This window comes from Tachyglossus aculeatus, unplaced genomic scaffold (genome assembly GCF_015852505.1).
Source record: "Tachyglossus aculeatus isolate mTacAcu1 unplaced genomic scaffold, mTacAcu1.pri scaffold_78_arrow_ctg1, whole genome shotgun sequence".
In the NCBI taxonomy this organism is placed as follows: Eukaryota; Metazoa; Chordata; class Mammalia; order Monotremata; family Tachyglossidae; genus Tachyglossus; species Tachyglossus aculeatus.
This window is the reverse complement of record NW_024045093.1, coordinates 2788811-2795309: the sequence shown is the minus strand read 5'-3', so window position 1 is coordinate 2795309 and position 6499 is coordinate 2788811. Positions and strand designations below refer to the sequence as shown.

The window sequence follows — 6499 nt, the reverse complement described above, 5'->3', positions numbered from 1 at the left end:
GGGAAACAATCCTGAATTTTAATTTGTCGACTGCTGGATGTTTCTTGGATCAGTTACTAATGCAAGGATACTGTTGAGAACAGAGTCCAAGGTAAGATTTTGAACTCTTAACTATAATTGCTGATCCCATTTTGTATAATTCAGATGTTTTAAACTGTAGAGAGCAGAGTCATTGAAACAGTGGAAGAATACTTTAGGCATGGTCAGTTGCTCTTAAAACAGAAACTGCACAGAACAGCTGCAACGATATGGAATTTGTTACTAAAGGAAGTTGTGAAGGCAGAAAGTACCAATAGCAATCAGAAAGTTTTGGAAAAATTATGGGTTATAGTTTACTCATTATTAGAGAAGCAGAGAAGCAATGTGACCTAGTGGAAAGAGCACAGTCCTGGGAGACAGAGGACCTGGGTTCTAATTTCAGCTCTGCCAATTACCTTGGGCAATTCACTTAACTTCTCTGTGCCTCAGTTTCCTCATCTGTAATATGGGGATTCAAACCTGTCCTCCCACATACTTAGACTATGAGCTCCATGTGGAACAGGGACTGTGTCCAATCTGATTAACTTCTATCTATTCCAGCACTTAGAACAGTGCCTGACACATGGTAAGTGCTTAACAAATGCCATCACTATTATTAGAGGGAAAGTCAGGGTATTTGAAAGTTCAAGAAGGATCAAGATTGTGCGCATTTCTCACTGCTGATTTCTTGCTAATGATCACCCTCTCTGCTAGAACTCACTCCCCCTTCACATATGGCAGGTCACTTCTCTTCCCATCTTCAAACATCTAAAATCTCTCCTCCAGGAGGCCTTCCCTGACAAATCTCTCACCTTCCCCAACCTACATCTCCACCAACAGCCACTTCAACATTTTCACATTACCCAAGCACTTCGATATTCCTCCTTATGTATCTGACTAACCACATGCATGTCTTCAAGCTGTGTTGCTTCCCCCTGTTGTTGTTTTTGTCTTACTGCTGTTTAGTCATGTCCAACCTCTAGCAACGCCATAGATACGTCTCTCCCAAAATACCCCACCTCCACCTGCAGTCGTTCTGGTACCTGTATCCGTAGAGTTCTCTTGGTAAAATATGGAAGCCGTTTACCATTGCCTCCTTCTGTGCAGTAAATCTGGGTCTCTGCCCTCAACTCTCTCCCATGGCACTGCTGCCCTGCACAGGTGAGTTTTGACTTGTAGCAGATTGCCTTCTACTCGCTAGCCACTGTATAAACTAGAAATGGAACTTATATGCCTCTGCTTGACCGTCCCTCCAATAATCCCTCCCATAGGGGTTCCTCAAGGGTCAGGGGTTCCTCAAGGGTCAGTTCTTGGTCCGCGTCTGTTCTCAATCTGCACTCACTTCCTGCGTGAACTCATTCGCTCCCACGGCTTTAACTATCATCTCTACACTGATGACACCCAAATCTACATCTCTGCCCCTGCTCTCTTCTCCCTCCCCCCCAGGCTCGTCTCTCCTCCTGTCTTCAGGACATCTCCTTCTGGATGTTTGCCCGCCATCTAAAACTCAATATGTCCAAGACTGAACTCCTTATCTTCCCTCCAAAACCCTGTCCTCTTCCTGACTTTCACATTACTGTAGATGGCACTACCATCCTTCCCGTCTCACAATCCCACAACTTTGGTGTCATCCTAGAATCTGGTTTCTCATCACCCAACACATTCAATCTATCACCAAAACCTGCCGGTCTCACCTCCGCAGCATCGCCAAGATCCGCCTTTTCCTCTCCATCCAAACTGCTACCTTGCTGGTTCAATCTTTCATCCTATGTTGCCGACTTGTACTTCCCAAGCGCTTATTACAGTACTCTGCACACAGTAAGCGCCCTAATAAATATGATTGAATGAAATGAATGAATAGTCGAGACAGGTGGAGTACTGGAAAATCTCAGTGTGTGACCCTGAGCGGTTTGCTTCACATTACTTGTAATTTATTTTAGTGTCTGTTTCCACAAATAGATTGCAAACTCCTTGAGGGCAGAGATTGTGTCTACTAACTCGATCACACTTTCCCAAATGCTTGGTACAGACTCTTTAAAGAGTAACTACTCAATAAATAATGTTCTATTGATTGATTGGAGCAATAGATAATAGATCCATGATGGGTTATTAGAGGGAAATGTAACCATAAGGGTGGATGCCAAGGAAGGCAGTCTTTACACTATTTTTCTAAGCATCCGTTGGTGTTAATAATGGAAACAGACTTCTAGATTAGGCATATGGCTCATCTAATCTTACTCCCTTAAATCAGTTTTCCAGGCTGTCTATTTTTGTTTCTTTTCATTTTATCTGTACAGCACATTTGAAACTCTTTCTGAACTCAGTTTTGATAAGCTCGCCTCCTTCGGTTAATTTTTGGGCCCTTTCAGTACAGGTACTGTAAACAGTTGTTTGGGTGATGAATGGATTATCAGGGAAATTGAGAGAAGTTCCCAAGCAGAATGATTGGGGAAATACCAATTCAGATAATGATATACAAACGCAAGTAAATCAAAATGTGTGCAGTTGTTAATACTGAGTAACTGAAGACTAAGTTGTAGAATTATAGAATCAAAACATGAAAAATTTCTGCAGGTCATTCACTTCATCCATTCTTCTGCCTTAATAATAATGATAATAGTAATAATAACAATTGTAGTTATATCTGTGTGCTAAGCACTGTACTAAGTGCTGATAAGCTTATCAGGTCCCACATGAGGCTCACAGTCTAAATGGGAAAGAGAACGGGTATTAAGTCTTCATTTTACAGATCAGGGAACTGAGGCAAAGAGAAGTTAAATGACTTGCCCAAGGTCACCCAGCAGATATTTGGTGAAGCCAGGGTTAGATCCTTCCTACTATTTTTTTAAATGATATTTAAGTGCTTACTAAATGTCAGGCACTGTACTAAGTACTGGGGTAGATGCAAGCTAATTATATTATACACAGTCCATGTCCCACATGGTGCTTACAGTTTAATCCCCAGTTTATAGGTAACTGAGGCACAGAGAATTTAAATAACCTGACCAAGGTCTCACAGCAGACAAGTGGAAGAACTGGGATTATACCCCAGGTCCTTCTGATACCCAGGCCTACGCTCTAACCATTAGGCAATGCTCAGTAGTCATAAATTAAAATGGGGGTGGCATGAATAAAATCTCAACAACAGTGTGAACTGAGAGAAGAACATGAACCAATTTTCCAAGAAACATATCTACAGGTGCACAACAGATTGTCCCCTTGGTCTGCAGATCTAGTCATTTCTACAACTAGATTTCCGTCTCATGCTAATAATAATATAATAATGATAGCATTTGTTAGGAACTTACGATGTGCAAAGCACTGTTATAAGCGCTGGGGAGGATACAAGGTGATCAGGTTGTCCCATGTAGGTTTCATAATCTTTATCCCCATATTACAGGTGAGGGAACTGAGGCACAGAGAAGTGAAGTGATTTGCCCAAAGCCACACAGCTGACCAGTGGCGGAGCCGGGATTTGAACCCATGACCTCTAACTCCCAAACCCGTGCTCTTTCCACTGAGCCACGTTGCTTCTCAGCAACGCTGCTAAATTTAGGGGCTCTCCAAACACTCTTCAATGAGAACGTCAGATTGGAATGAAAATAAAAATATTCTCAAGGAGAAACTTTCACTTTACAAAGTCATGGTCATGTTGTTCTCTTCCAAGTTCACCATCTCCCCGGGATAGTGGAGAGCCAGTCCCTGTTCCCTGGAATAAGATCCTGCCTCAGCCCCAAGGTAGCGCTCATGAGAATTTGTTTCTTATTTTTGTAGGAACACCAGTTTTCACCAAGAGGTGCTCCGTGGACACTGAATGCTCCGTGGACACTGAACTCATGGCTATCCCAAACAATGTTATGGAATTTGTTCTGTTGGGACTGACCCAGGATCCAGAGAAGCAGAACATCATTTTTGCTGTTTTCCTGATATTTTACTTGGCTACCCTGTTTGGAAACTTCCTCATTGTGTTGACTATCAAGACTAGCCCAACTCTTGAATCACCTATGTACTATTTTCTGACCTATTTGTCATTTTCCAATGCCTGTTTCTCCTCTACCACAGCCCCCAAATTGATTGTTGACTCTCTCTTAGATAAGAAGACCATCACTTTTGGGGGCTGCATGACACAACTCTTTGCACTTCATTTCTTCGGTTGCATGGAGATCCTGGTCCTCATTCCGATGGCCTATGACTGCTACGTGGCAATCTGCAAGCCCCTCCTCTACACCACCATCATGCATAAATATCTGTGTGGATTTCTGGTAGGCTTAGCCTGGGTAGGGTCTTTCTTGCATTCTTCCATCCAGCTTTTCCTCACCCTGAGCCTACCATACTGTGGTCCCAATGTGATCGATCATCATTTATGTGATGTGCTCCCCTTTTAGACTGTGAGCCCACTGCTGGGTAGGGACTGTCTCTATATGTTACCAACTTGTACTTCCCAAGCGCTTAGTACAGTGATCTGCACACAGTAAGCGCTCAATAAATACGATTGATGATGATGATGATGATGATGATGTGCAACCCTTGATGAAACTCGCCTGCTCTGACACTCACTTGGCGAAACTGCTGTTCGTTTCTAACAGTGAGGCCATCTATACCTAGAGTTCTGTAGTACTTATGACATCCTATGTGGTCCTCCTGTACTGACTGAGGTCGAAGGGGGCTGAAGGGATACGTAAAGCCCTGTCCACCTGCAGCTCCCACATTCCTGTGGTCACCTTATTCTTTGGTCCCTGTATATTCATATATACCCGGCCCCAGACCACCTTCTCTGTAAATTGGTGTCAGTCTTTTATACGACCGTTACCCCTTTGTTTAACCCTTTGATGTATACTCTGAGGACCGGAGAGGTGAACAATGCCATGGGAAAGTTATGGAGCCGGAAAGTGCTTCCTGGAGAGTTATTAGGAAGATTTTGAAGATGGGAAGAGGTGTATCTTGGAGTATTTTAAAGGGGAGGGAGTTTCAGGTAGGGAACAGAGTGAGGAAAGGGTTGTCTTTTGGTGCTCTGAGTGTTTGTTTCCACTAGTAACTTTACCGTTAAAAAGAAATTGTCAGTTAATGGATTCAAAATTAAACACAAATAATAGTTTCCTGAACTGGTAAAAAGACCGTGGCTTTGAAATTTTTCCATGGAATGGTGAATCCAAACGAAACCGATGGTTCCAAGTGAAACTGGTTTGGCTTAACTTTTGCCAATGTTTGAATGTATTTGGAACAAATATGCCAGGGCAAGATGTGTTACCTGTCATGTGGGTTCTATGCTCTTTTTTCCTCTCCTCCTCCTCCTCCCCTCCCAAACTCCCCCCTTTCCCCTCCCCACAGCACTTGTAAATGTTTGTGCATATTTATTACTCTATTAATTTTATTCGCACATCTTTTTTATTACTCCATTTGATTAATGATGTGTATATATTTATAATTTCATTTATTCTGATGGTATTGACACCTGTCTACTTGTTTTGTTTTGTTGTCTGTCTCCCCCTTCTAGACTGTGAGCCCGTTGTTGGGTAGGGACTGCCTCTGTTGCCAATGTTTACTTCCCAGGCTCTTAGTACAGTGCTGTGCACATAGTAAGTGCTCAATAAATGCGATTGAATGAATGAATGCTCCAATCCTTTATCCAAATTTTTTGACCCGGGAATGACTTACTGGGACATCTTCAAAGGGACAGTTTCTGAGAGCTTTAGGCTTATCCGGTCTCACCTGTGTAGGTGGGAAATGGGGCCGATATTTTCCAGGTAAAACTACCTTTCACTTTGTGCATCTGTAAGGTTGGATGTGGGTTGAGATGGATGAGAAATCATTTTCAATAGCTTTTCTGCCTGTAGACTACTGTGAGTTTGCGATGGAGGGGTTGATTCCTGGTGGAAGTCTGAATTAGGAAGTTACAATCAAATAGGATGGGGTCATTATTCTAGAATGCGACAAATGACACTTTTCTGGTTTGCTCATGAAATTTTGTTAATTAGTTTTAAAATAATAATTTGTATTACCGTTCATAACTTTGAACATAGATACTGTGGGAAGGGAAGGGGTCCAATGGATTTTCAGCTGTGGGGCATCCAGCTGTTGTTTACACCGGCACAAATTTTTGGGCTGGACATTTAGGTTCCCTCAAACCAGGGCTCCTACAAGTCTCAACTCCTCCTAAGCAGTATTGAAAAGAACCCAGAATTTTAAAGTAGGGCTTAAAATGTGCATCATCTTTTTGACATGTTAGTTCTTCTAAACGTGCTTGCTATTCTCAAACCCAATCTGCTTGCTTATCTGCTAAAATCCTCCTCCTCTTTCCACTCTTGCTCTCCTGAAGAAGTTGTCAGCCATGGGACTGAGTCTAAACCTCAGGGATTTTCCTGATTTCCGAAGTGACAGAAGTCACCTTTCTGGTTCAAAGTCAATATTTGTCACATCTAAGCCTGGATTTGTCAGGTGAAACTGATCACTTGTGTCACCATCACCATATACTGTAATCTTG

General features: G+C 42.5%; 1 pseudogene; it reads left to right on the top strand.

Moving 5' to 3' along the window:
• The first annotated feature begins 3836 nt into the window (after nucleotides 1-3836).
• Nucleotides 3837-4940, top strand: LOC119924076 (annotated as a pseudogene).
• The last annotated feature ends 1559 nt before the right edge of the window (nucleotides 4941-6499 follow it).